The sequence below is a fragment of the Schistocerca cancellata genome, chromosome 4 (genome assembly GCF_023864275.1).
Source record: "Schistocerca cancellata isolate TAMUIC-IGC-003103 chromosome 4, iqSchCanc2.1, whole genome shotgun sequence".
In the NCBI taxonomy this organism is placed as follows: domain Eukaryota; kingdom Metazoa; phylum Arthropoda; class Insecta; order Orthoptera; family Acrididae; genus Schistocerca; species Schistocerca cancellata.
This window is the reverse complement of record NC_064629.1, coordinates 63,788,131-63,802,334: the sequence shown is the minus strand read 5'-3', so window position 1 is coordinate 63,802,334 and position 14,204 is coordinate 63,788,131.

Below are 14,204 nucleotides of genomic sequence, written 5' to 3'. Positions count from 1 at the left end.
TGCCATTGTACGTAATCCTGGAAGAGGCACCCCGCAGAAGGCGCATCACTACCGTGATAACGGCGACTGGGAAACCCATATGGTGGAGAACGGCCGTAAGGAACGAATTGTCAACCCTATCAAAAGCTTGACTAAAGTCCAAAGACGCAAGTACCCCAGAGAGGCGTTGTGCCTGGGTAACGGCGATCATATCCCTGTAGCGGCATAAAGCCGTGCGGATATTATTATCCCCTCCCAAAGATGCTTGGTCTGGCGACACAACATATCGGGCAACGTTTTTAAGTCGTGCCGCCAAAAGGCGAGTGAAGATTTTCATATCACTGTTAAGGAGGGTGAGGGGCCGATAATCTCTGATATTGTTGCCACCATGCGGTTTATGTACAGGAATAATAATTCCTTCCATGAAAGCGTCCGGCACACGTACTTCCAGAGACATCAGTTCCCAACAGATGGAGGTGAAGGTGGACTCTAACAAATCACGGAAGGTGCGATAAAAGTCGAGGGGAAGACCATCGGGTCCTGGGGAGCGATTGATGGTTCCTGCCCGGATCGCATCGCGGACTTAATCATCAGTCACCTCTGACATCAAGTCAATCACCGCATCTCCTGGGATACCACCGAAGTTGAGCTGTGAGACTTCCTCGATCAACTCTGGGGAATGTGGAATCGCGGCGTAGAGCTGCTGGTAGTGGGCGTGAAGCACATTCCCTATTGCAGATTGGGTTACGTAGCGACGCCCTTCTTAGTCTGTTAGGACGGGAATCAATTTTCGGCGTCGATGTTGGCGTTCTTGGATGATATGGTACATCGATGGATGTTCATGAGGCATGCAATCAGCAGTACGAGATCGTACTATCGCTACTTCCAAATGCCTTCGCATGAGATTGGAGAGTTGGGCCTTAGCATGGTTCATCCTTGTATGGCGCTCAGGGGAGGCTGGCATCGTGGAGCATTCTCGTAGGATCCTGTAGTAAAAGTCCATAGAGCTCTTCCTCCAGGCTGCAACATCTTTGCCGTACCGGATCAAAATTTTTCGAAGAGCAGGTTTTGCACACTGGATCCACCAGGATATGGTAGATGGATATGTGGGACGGCGTCTATTACATGTGATCCAAGTGTCTTCTATTAGAAGCCGACAGTCAGGTGAATTAAGAAGTGCCGTGTTCAGTTTCCATAAACCACGTCCGTGCCATACTGCCTGTCTTGTGAGAACAATGTCACAGAAGTAAGCCTCATGATCTGAGAAAGCAACAGGCCAGATTTCAGCCTGTCGAGTGTGTTGAATTAGGGATCGCGAGATGTAGATGCGATCCAGTCGGCTAGAGGAGTGCGCAGTGTAGTACGTAAAGCCCAAAAGATCACCGTGAACATGTCTCCACGTGTCGACAAATTGTAGCCGCGTGACGACTGTTTCCAGAGCTGCGCATGGTGAGTGACGCGGCAATTGATCCTGAGGTCGCTGGGTGCAGTTGAAGTCTCCACCCATGACCCAGTCATCATGTGGTCCCATAAAAAGGGGTGTAACTTCATTCGCGAAGAAGGCATTGCGTTCACGACGGTAGCTGGAGCCCGACGGCGCATAAATGTTGACGATGCGTACACCAAAGAGAGTAAGGGCCATACCTCTGCCGTTGCGGAGGTATAGGACATCTTCAGCAGGAAGACCTTCTCGTAAGATGATGGCAACACCACTACCGGTGTCCAAAGCGGCAGATAGATGCGCCGTGAAGCCATGTGGAGGTGAAAAATCGGCGACATGCACTTCCTGAAAAAGCGCTACATCTATGTCCGCATCATAAATCATATCGTGGATCAGCGGTAGTTTGTGGGGCGCACGAATGGTCGCGAGGTTAATCGTTGCGACACGATAATGCTGGTGTTGGAGTCCCACAGGCACAGGTGGGGCTCCTTCTTCAGGAGCGAGAGGTCGTCGATCTTGCCGGTCCGCTGAAGAGGCTGCTATTGTGGAGAATTTGCGGTCGCGGGCGCAACTGATGGGGGCGCCCCATCATCAGCACCGTCCACCCCAGTCCCTTCGATCTCCACGTCGTCTGCCCAGGAGACTGATACTGCGGTAGGGTACCGGCTGTATACATCATCCATGTGGAGAGGAGACGTAGTTTTCGGCTCAGCGGATAGACTCTCTTCAACGTTGACCTGTGGGGGCGACGGCGCCAGTAAGGAGGGGTGTTCGTTGCCAGTCGTCGCCTGTGGCGGGTCGTTCGTATCAGACTTTTGGTCATCATAGAGCGGTTTGTCGTCCATCTTCGGTTCTGCATCCCTGGTATCCATCTGTAGAATGGATTCATCAGGGGGTGTACGGCTACGTTTCTTTCTTTTTCGTGTCGACCCTTGTTTTCGAACAGGTCGTTCAAAGTCTGATTGCGGGTGGCTTTCGTCTGACTCCAGACCAGTCTGATGGAAAGCAGAAGTAGGTACCACTCCCGGATCAACGTCCATCTCAGTAGCATTTTCAGTCACAGTGCTGCGATGATGTGGCAGGTAAGGATCTGGTGTCTGTGGCACCTGAGAAGGAATCTCATAGCAGTTGCATCTACCTGATCAGACGACGTCAACGGAGCAGGAAGGCCCTGTGTAGAGGTGCTACCTTCCTGGGCAACCTTGGCATATGTGACAGGGATCTGAGTGATCACCGCTGGGGACGCTTCCTCACCGACCGGCGTCTGGATCAGGCGGCGTCGCATGCAGGCGGATCTGACGTGCCCTTCTTGTCCACAACCCGCACATGTTCGGGGTTGGCCGTCGTACATGACAATGGCTCGCACCCCGCCAATTGTCAGGTATGATGGTATATGTTTTTTCAGTTCAGTTTTGACCTGACATACACCATTAAGGACATGGTAGGTCGTGAAGGTTTGCCACTTTTCCTCTACGTAACCGATGATGTTACCGTATGGTTGTAACGCAGAGACAACTTCGTCCTTCGGCACTTCAAAAGGTAGTTCAAACACCCTAATCATGCGTTGACCGTACTCTGCGAGTTCAAGTGTTACAACTCCGACGTGACCATCAGAGTATTTGAACTTAAGTCCATTGGCATGGCGGCGAATGACATCTTCACGCACCTCACTGTTTGTCATTTTAATATGAACGACACTACTCGTGATCGAAAAATGGATTCTGAGAACGTGGTTAGGATCTAAACGAACTTCTTCACGTAGGAACGTTTCAACTTCATACACACGAGGTCGCGCATGTTCAGCTGGGAAGGAAACTTTAAGGGTCGCATGGCGGTAAGCGCTCGACATGTTGTTCACGGTGGACGGACACAAGCCTTAAAGCTACGACGTGGAAGTAAACAACGCCTGCAGCAGAGCACGGGGCCAGCGCATCGGGCCGTCCACACGCTGCCACGGCTGAGAGCTGACTGTCCATCTGAGTCACCGAGGGCACAGAGGATAGTGCGACTGCAGGGACTATCTATGTTCAAGTCGAAGTTTGAAGACAGGCTGCTCTAGTCCACAATACAAGCGTGTTTGAAACTGTCCTACAGCCACCTGCACCTGCCCCCACTTCCCAGCACCCCCTGCCCCTACTTCTGAACTGGCGGGAAGAAGGCTGGCGTTGTGTCTACGAATCCTGCGTACTCAGTTCGCTAGACAAGCAAGCAAACTACTCGTATTAATGAGTTTTATTACAACAAGACAGGTACGACTACTTAACTTTGATTTGAGAATTCTTCTAATCCTTTATACATGATCATCCACATGTGCAATTACACAGATGTGTCGCAAGCAAAGGATGACATATAATATAATCAGTCTTCTTCAGAATAGACAAACACAAGTAACACTTCTGGTCCTAGCGACCGCTACTAACTAAAGTCTGTCAACTGAACAGCAGTGACTGCTTATCTCTAACTGTGCTATGTAGAGACTGCTAATGAAGGGACTGTGATGTGTCAGCTAACGAAGTGGATAACGTTGAAGCTGCTATCAAAGTGGCTACCACCAGTCGGGTGCAGTGCTTATGTCGTCTTCACGTAGGTGCCGCTACTACCGCGTTGTCCTCCTGGAAAGGGGTCAATCAGCGTGTGATTGGCTGACCTCTTGTCACAGCCTTCTTTGCTCTATCATTCCCGACTGGCATATCGGTGCTGACTATACGCCGTAAAAGCTGGTGGTGAACCTAAGAATTACAACTTACTGTACATCCTAACCGAACATAACCAAGAATGGAATTTTAACTTTTATGTACGAAAACATTTCATGTAATGCTGGTAAATACTGTTTCTGTGCGTTTTCCATGATTAATCTGATTAGGAAGAGAAGAAGAAAATGAGCTTTAACATGGAAATAGAGAGCCTCCAGACCAATGACCATATGTTATATTTTCTTCCTCTATGTGTGAGTAATGTTTCCTAAATGTTTCGACATACTTTTTTGTTACAAACTGTATGTTTAAGCCTCATGAAAAGGATTGTTTGAAGATCTGTTCCATCTCAAAGATGGGCGAGCTGTTAAATAGTGAGCTCCAAATAAAAGTACATGACGCAAAGCATAACACTACTTTATGGTAACTGTATTTCGACGTGAATCCTCTCGATACAATTCGAAAACAAAACTAGTTTGATGAATGCATGGGAACTCAGTTACGTATGAAGAGGTTGCACAAGCTATTCTGAATGTATCATACATTAAACTAAGCCATAAATAACACTGTCTTTTCTTCTGAATATGTCAAAGCATGCAATAAGTACATCAAACAGTTTTCGTATTCTCTTGGTTGATTTGGGGGAGGGGACCAAACAGTGAGTTCATCAGTCCCATCCGATGAGAAAAGGATGGGAAAGGAAGACGGCCGTGCCTTATCAAAGGAACCATCCCAGCATATGCCTGAAGCAATTTAGGGAAATCACAGAAAACCTAAACTGAGATGGCTGGACACAGGTTTAAACCATCATCCTCCCAAATGCGAGACCAGTGTGCTAACCACTGCAATATCTCGCTCAGTGTCGTAGCTTCTCCTTCATTACTTATACAGGGTGTTACAAAAGGTACGGCCAAACTTTCCGGAAACATTCCTCACACACAAATAAAGAAAAGATGTTATGTGGACATGTGTCCGGAAACGCTTAATTTCCATGTTAGAGCTCATTTTAGTTTCGTCAGTATGTACTGTACTTCCTCGATTCACCACCAGTTGGCCCTATTGAAGGAAGGTAATGTTGACTTCGGTGCTTGTGTTGACATGCGACTCATTGCTCTACAGTACTAGCATCAAGCACATCAGTACGTAGCATCAACAGGTTAGTGTTCATCACGAACGTGGTTTTGCAATCAGTGCAATGTTTACAAATGCGGAGTTGGCAGATGCCCATTTGATGTATGGATTAGCACGGCGCAATAGCCGTGGCGCGGTACGTTTGTATCGAGACAGATTTCCAGAACGAAGGTGTTCCGACAGGAAGACGTTCGAAGCAATTGATCGGCGTCTTAGGGAGCACAGAACATTCCAGCCTATGACTCGCGACTAGGGAAGACCTAGAACGACGAGGACACCTGCAATGGACGAGGCAATTCTTCGTTCAGTTGACGATAACCCTAATGTCAGCGTCAGAGAAGTTGCTGCTGTACAAGGTAACATTGACCACGTCACTGTATGGAGAGTGATACGGGAGAATCAGTTGTTTCCGTACCATGTACAGCGTGTGCAGGCACTATCAGCAGCTGATTGGCCTCCACGGGTACACTTCTGCGAATGGTTCATCCAACAATGTGTCAATCCTCATTTCACTGCAAATGTTCTCTTTACAGATGAGGCTTCATTCCAACGTGATCAAATTGTAAATTTTCACAATCAACATGTGTGGGCTGACGAGAATCCGCACGCAGTTGTGCAATCACGTCATCAACAGATTTTCTGTGAACGTTTGGGCAAGCATTGTTGGTGATGTCTTGATTGGGCCCCATGTTCTTCCACCTACGCTCAATGGAGCACGTTATCATGATTTCATATGGGACACTCTACCTGTGCTGCTAGAACGTGTGCCTTTACAAGTACGACACAACATGTGGTTCATGCACGATGGAGCTCCTGCACATTTCAGTCGAAATGTTCGTACGCTTCTCAACAACAGATTCGGTGACCAATGGATTGGTAGAGGCGGACCAATTCCATGGCCTCCACGCTCTCCTGACCTCAACCCTCTTGACTTTCATTTATGGGGGCATTTGAAAGCTCTTGTCTACGCAACCCTGGTACCAAATGTAGAGACTCTTCGTGCTCGTATTGTAGACGGCTGTGATACAATTACGCCATTCTCCAGGGCTGCATCAGCGCATCAGGGATTCCATGCGACGAAGGGTGGATGCATGTATCCTCGCCTAACGGAGGACATTTTGAACATTTCCTGTAACGAAGTGTTTGAAGTCACGCTGGTACGTTCTGTTGCTGTGTGTTTCCATTCCATGATTAATGTGATTTGAAGAGAAGTAATAAAATGAGCTTTAACATGGAAAGTAGGCGTTTCTGGACACATGTCCACATAACATATTTTCTTTCTTTGTGTGTGAGGAATGTTTCCTGAAAGTTTGGCCGTACCTTTTTGTAACACCCCGTATAGGGTCAAAAATTCTTGCTGAGTTTCTATGCTGTGCATCATATGTGAGATTTATTTTCCATACATAATTATACAGGCAAGTTAGAACATAGCTTCACTGTTGCTTTTTGCATAGCCATTATATTTTTTCTACATATCATGTTTATGTCACCAACATGATAATTTGGTATAAAGGTTTATGCACTTACATCAACATCTTTCAGCTGTGTAGCTCATTTAAAACCACAAAAGTTTTCAGATAACTAATCAGCGGCTCTATATCCCATATATCTTGTGGAAATAATTCATTTTGGACATTCTTTAAATGTTTTAAATATTATTAAATAAAAATTAAATATTATTAAATAAATATTATTAAATAATGTGTTCTGTGATAATGCTGATATCATGTTGAACTCCGTTTTAAAGTATTGTTCTCAAATTATAAATGCTTAATTTTTATCTTATTTTCACCTTATCTTCTGATTGGTTGTAACATGTATTTGACCCATTTCTTAAATCCTACAGCCAATTTCATTTTATGATGTTAGGAAGAATTCTGCTCACAGCTTGTAAAGTTATTGTTTATTAAAACACGACCAGTTTCATGGCTTTAAGCTGCATCATCAGGTGAACAATGTTATATGATAGGTATACCCATTGCCCCTAGTCAAAAGTTACTATTCAGAGAATGTCGTTAATGTTATGGCGAATGAAAAGTAAAGAAGAAGTGCCACATTCTTTAAAATTTGCCCACATCAGTATGACAGAAGTGCAGATAAGTGCAGGGCAAGGCAAAAGCTGCCCACAAGAACGACATAGTCCCATTCCTCTTACCTGTCCTTTATCCTTATCTATGTTAAATAAAAAGCTACACACTGATCTTGCGAAAAAGCTGAGAAGCTATTCACTTGGTGTTGTAGCTCCTTGGGGCACTCTGGGATGCTCTCTGTGTGAGGTACCTCTATACATCTGTGTCCATATGGTGTTCTCTGTGTGACCTTGAGTGAGACTTACTTTCTGGCGTGGCCGTGGGTGTCACAGGTCCTAGTATTACTAACCCCATGACAGAAAAATCAACTTCCGGTTGCGCAGGCAGCAGTGATAAAGCCGAGAAAGGTGGAAGCTGCAGCTAGATAAAGAGGTGCTATATGAGTAAGGTTTCTCTTAAGATGGCGTGAGTCGTTGAGCAGCACCACGTGCAGCAGCATTGACACACAGAGAGCATGTGGCATTGTTATAGAAGGAGAAAACATTCACGCCTGACAGTGTATAAAGCTATCGAAAATCTTGTGATTAATACAATCAATGGTGTAGGTGCACAAGTGATTTTGCATGGCCCTTCAATGTTTCATGGATGTGTACTGAATTTTACACTTACAAACAATGATGCCGCACACCATGGTAATGGTTGGGTTACTATGGCTATAGTATGTGGTACTACGCAAGCAAATTTTAAAGAATAGGACACTTCTTCTTCACTTTTCGCACACCATTACATTGATGATGTTCTCTGAATAGTAACTTTGGACTAGGAGCGATGGGTATACCTATGATCTTATAAAATTGTTCGCCTGATGATGCAGCTCAAAGCCATGAAACAATTTTACCAGCTGTGAGCAGAATTCTTCCTAACATCATAAAACTAAATTTGCAGTATAATTTAAGAAATTGGTCAAACACATGTTACAATCAATCAGAAGATATGGTGAAAATAAGATAAAAAGTCAAGCATTTACAATTTAATGACAATACTTTAATAGAGTGTTTAACATTTCTAAGAATTATTTCTGTCTTAATAATAACCAGTTTTACATGATATCAGCATTATTACTGAACACATTATTTTATAATATTTGTTATTAACCCAATTATTATTTGAATTATCAAAGCCTGACCACTTTACACATACTTTGTCTCATTTCTTTCTTAACACCTTTCCAACAAGATACACATCTAGATATTTTGTTACCTGTAGCTCATATTCATAAAAAATTTTCGTTGCTATTTTTCAATTTGTATCTAATTGGATATGAATATACAGCTTCCTCAAGTTTTAACAGTTAATTAGGCCAATTAGCAGTGTATTCTTTCTTAAATATTCCTTTCAATTTGCTTACTCTCACTTTGTCACCAACAGAATGCTTAGCTTCATTTGGATACATAACTCTTGCACTAGGTTCGTAGCTTTCCTCATTAACATTCATTTTCACTATACCATGATTGTTCTCACTCACTGGCTTTGGTAATCAATCAATCTGTAATTTCCTTGAATATCAAATTGTTTCATCATCTGCTCTTTTAATGCTCTATTAATTCTTTCCATAGCAGACATTTTTAACTCAGTAAATGTTGAATATTAATTAATGATATGTATTATCATAAGACAGTCCAAGCCTTTATTATAAAATGCCTCTCCATTATATATATATATATATAGTACTTTCCTTTTCAATGATCATTTTTAGAAGTCCCCCATTTGGATCTCCGGGCGGTGACTACTCAGGAGGATGTCGTTATCAGGAGAAAGAAAACTGGCGTTCTACGGATCAGAGCATGAAATGTCAGATCCCTTAATTGGGCAGGTAGATTAGAAAATTTAAAAAGGGAAATGGATAGGTTAAAGTTAGATATAGTGGGAATTAGTGAAGTTCGGTGGCAGGAGGAACAAGACTTTTGGTCAGGTGAATACAGGGTTATAAATACAAAATCAAATAGGGGTAATGCAGGAGTAGGTTTAATAATGAATAAAAAAATAGGAGTGTGGGTAAGCTACTACAAACAGCATAGTGAATGCATTATAGTAGCCAAGATAGACATGAAGCCCACGCCTACTACAGTAGTACAAGTTTATATGCCAACTAGCTCTGCAGATGATGAAGAAATTGATGAAACGTCTGATGGGATAAAAGAAATTATTCAGGTAGTGAACGGAGACGAAAATTTAATAGTCATGGGTGACTGGAATTCGAGAGTATGAAAAGGAAGAGAAGGAAACATAGTAGGTGAATACGGATTGGGGGTAAGAAATGAAAGAGGAAGCCGTATGGTAGAATTTTGCACAGAGCATAAATTAATCATAGCTAACACTTGGTTCAAGAATCATGAAAGAAGGTTGCATACATGGAAGAACCCTGGAGATACTAAAAGGTATCAGATAGATTATATGATGTTAAGACAGAGATTTAGGAACCAGGTTTTAAATTGTAAGACATTTCCAGGGGCTGATGTGGACTCTAACCACAATCTATTGGTTATGAACTGTAGATAAAAACTGAAGAAACTGCAAAAAGGTGGGAATTTAAGGAGATGGGACCTGGAGAAACTGACTAAACCAGAGGTTGTAGAGAGTTTCAGGGAGAGCATAAGAGAACAATTGACAAGAATGGGAGAAAGAAATACAGTAGAAGAAGATTGGGTAGCTTTGAGGGATGAAATAGTGAAGGCAGCAGACGATCAAGTAGGTAAAAAGACGAGGACTGGTAGAAATCCTTGGGTAACAGAAGAAATATTGAATTTAATTGATGAAAGGACAAAATATAAAAATGCAGTAAATGAAGCAGGCAAAAAGGAATACAAACGTCTCAAAAATGAGATCTACAGGAAGTGCAAAACTGCTAAGTAGGGATGGCTAGAGGACAAATGTAAGGATGTAGAGGCTTATCTCACTAGGGGTAAGATAGATACTTCCTACAGGAAAATTAAAGAGACCTTTGGAGAAAAGAGAACCACTTATATGAATATCAAGAGCTCAGATGGAAACCCAATTCTAAGCAAAGAAGGGAAAGCAGAAAGGTGGAAGGAGTATATAGAGGGTCTATACAAGGGCGATGTACTTGAGGACAATATTATGGAAATGGAAGAGGATGTAGATGGAGATGAAATGGGAGATACGATACTGTGTGAAGAGTTTGACAGAGCACTGAAAGACCTGAGTCGAAACAAGGCCCCGGGAGTAGACAACATTCCATTAGAACTACTGACGGCCTTGGGAGAGCCAGTCCTGACAAAACTCTACCATCCAGTGAGCAAGATGTATGAGATAGGCTAAATACCCTCAGACTTCAAGAATAATATAATAATTCCAATCCCAAAGAAAGCAGGTGTTGACAGATGTGAAAATTACCGAACTATCAGTTTAATAAGTCAGCTGCAAAATACTTACGCGAATTCTTTACAGACGAATGGAGAAACTGAAAGAAGTAGACAATATTAGGGAAATGGAACATGTAAGGCAATACTGACCTTACGCCTTATTTTAGAAGAAAGATTAAGGAAAGGCAAACCTACGTTTCTAGCATTTGTAGACTTAGAGAAAGCTTTTGACAATGTTGACTGGAATACTCTCTTTCAAATTCTTAAGGTGGCAGGGCTAAAATACAGGGAGCGAAAGGCTATTTACAATGTGTACAGAAACCAGATGGCAGTTATAAGAGTCGATGGGGCATGAAAGGGAAGCAGTGGTTGGGAAGGGAGTGAGACAGGGTTGTAGCCTCTCCCCGATGTTATTCAATCTGTATATTGAGCAAGCAGTAAAGTAAACGAAAGAATAATTCGGAGTAGGTATTAAAATCCATGGAGAAGAAATAAAAACTTTGAGGTTCGCCAATGACATTGTAATTCTGTCAGTGGCAGCAAAGGACTTGGAAGAGCAGTTGAACGGAATGGACAGTGTCTTGAAAGGAGGATATAAGATGAACATCAACAAAAGCAAAACGAGAATAATGGAATGTAGTCGAATTAAGTCGGGTGATGCTGAGGGAATTAGATTAGGAAATGAGACACTTAAAGTAGTAAAGTAGTTTTGCTATTTGGGGAGTAAAATAACTGATGATGGTCGAAGTAGAGAGGATATCAAATGTAGACTGGCAATGCCAAGGAAAGCGTTTCTGAAGAAGAGAAATTTGTTAACATCGAGTATAGATTTAAGTGTCACGAAGTCGTTTCTGAAAGTATTTGTATGGAAGTGAAACATGGATGATAAATGGTTTGGACAAGTAGAGAATAGAAGCTTTCGAGATGTGGTGCTACAGAAGAATGCTGAAGATTAGATGGGTAGATCACGTAACTAATGAGGAGGTATTGAATAGAATAGGGGAGAAGAGGAGTTTGTGGCACAACTTGACAAGAAGAAGGGACCAGTTGGTAGGGCATGTTCTGAGGCATCAATGGATCACAAATTTAGCATTGGAGGGCAGCGTGGAGGGTAAAAATCGTAGAGGGAGACCAAGAGATGAATACACTAAGCAGATTCAGAAGGATGTAGGTTGCAGTAAGTACTGGGAGATGAAGAAGCTTACACAGGATAGAGTAGCATGGAGAGCTGCATCAAACCAGTCTCGGGACTGAAAACCACAACAACAACAACAACTGTGAAAAGGGTACATAAGGTATGGCTTAAGAGTGAAACCTTTGTCACCAATCAGTACGAAAGGGTAAGGGATTTTCTGCCTGGGAAATTTTCAGGAGCTGGAACATTAATAGAATTCTCTTAGAATATATGACCCATGTTAGATGCCTCCTAAATACCGCTGTCACTTTCTGTTTCGTAACCACCTATACTGACACAAATAAATTTGTAATCTTGTCTAAAAACTTCAAAGAGCACAAAGCAAATTTGTTTAAGTAGCATCAATAATTTGACCACTTTTTCACAGATGTGTGATACTAACATGTGTCCAGCAAATAGTACTGATACAATTTGGAATTCCCCTAAAATCTTCAGATCTTTCAACAGTTTTCCAGATTTCAACATTGGGTTCTCTCAAATGTATGGGCTTCGTTTCTTTAACAATTTTGTTACAGACTTGTGCAACAATTGCATCCACAGTTGAAAATCCCACTTTAAAATGGTAATCTATGGTATAAAACATATCACCTGTAGTGAGATACCCCCAGAACAAAGCATTAATAGAAAGGAATATTAGTGATGTATATTACTGATATATAGAATACCAATAAAATTAATAGCATCTGTGAAGCAGTAATGTTTCATAATATATGCCTCATTCTTACTTTGTGGGCAAGAACTTCAAAAAAGAGATGGAAAAGTGTGACACCTATCATAAATTCTTAAGATGCTATAAAAAAATGGCTAATGTAAATAACAAATGGTATGTGCTAAACAAATGGAGATATTCTACCCCTTTTTGTCATTTGCATTAACCAAGAGTAACATATTGGCCCCTCAAATCCTAACACCTTCAGTTACTGCAAACTGGAAAGACTGTATACCTGCACCAGCACCTTTGATATGTATAAAGACAGAACAAAAGGATGTGAAAGGTGGCTTTCTTCCCCACAATGCGCGTTAACTGTCTGTGGAACAGAAAACAGAAGAAGTGAAACGCCTACTGTACCTGCATGAGCAACGTCAAGAGAATCACCACTATAAGAAAAAACTGGCAAAGATTGCATGCCACATATCACTAAGAAAAGTTGTTTGAGAGTCTCAACAGAATCGTAATCTTTTATAAAAGGCGTTTTATTTTTTCAGCATATGCCAAAACAGTGAAGACATTTTCATGAACAAGACAAGACTGAAAAAGTAAAAATGCCACAGCTAACAGCTGAACAAGAGTTCTTACATCAGGAGGAAACCAAGGAAATGACAGTACATATTAGTAATGTCGTCACACAGTCAACTTCAAATAATGATGCAAAGGATATGCTCTCAATATTTCCCATCAGGGGTGTGAAACCATACAGTTTAGTAACGCAATGTCTGCTGCGAAGTATGTACAGTCATTCCTAAGTAATAACATTCCACAATACATCTCTGTCGTTTAAAAAATCAGTTTGTTATTTTTGTTTTCTGTATAGTTCATTTGTAACTGTATAAATAAAAAAGTGTTTCTATAAACATCTGGTTGTAGTACTACTTACCGTAAAGTGATGACCAACCGTTCCTCAGGGGCACTTGGTCCATGAAAAGTTGTGTCCCGTTTTCCTACAGGATCTTTAATGAGATTTGGAATCTCATTGAAACATTCACAGGTCATTCTAAAGTACCTGATATACCTTTCCTTGTCTAGACAGAGCTGTGGCATCCGCATGTGATATTTATCACACTTGTATCTTTCCAAATTGACATTATACACCCATTTCAGTTTCCTGGAAGAGTTTCAACGGTAACAAGCAAGACTTACTGTTTCTGACTTGGAATAGTTTCAACAGTAATAAGTAAGACTTACTGTTTTTGACAACCTAATGTATTTAGTTTCTAAATGAATGTTTACCCAATTTTCGCACATTTTCTATGATAGCTAGTAACAGAAGTTCCTTTTCTTCATCAAACACCATTTCTTTGGCTGGCTGGAGAGAACTACATCATGCTACTGTAGCAGACTTTGCACTAGTGTGGACAGACGAGAGAAAACACTTTGCTGACAGGTTGGTGCCGCCAGGGCATCGCTTCGAAACCTCCATGATAATGTTGTGGCAAATATCGCTTTACAGTAAAGTGTGAGAAGTATTTCCATTATAGGGTAAACTTATTGACGCTCATTTATTCACTGAGCATTTCTGACATCTGATATTGTCGAGGTTTCCCCACAAATGATTTTCCTTTATCAAAATGAACTCCTGATATTTGTCTGAGTAATGTATAGATGGTGCTGCATACCTTTAATTATTTTTTCTA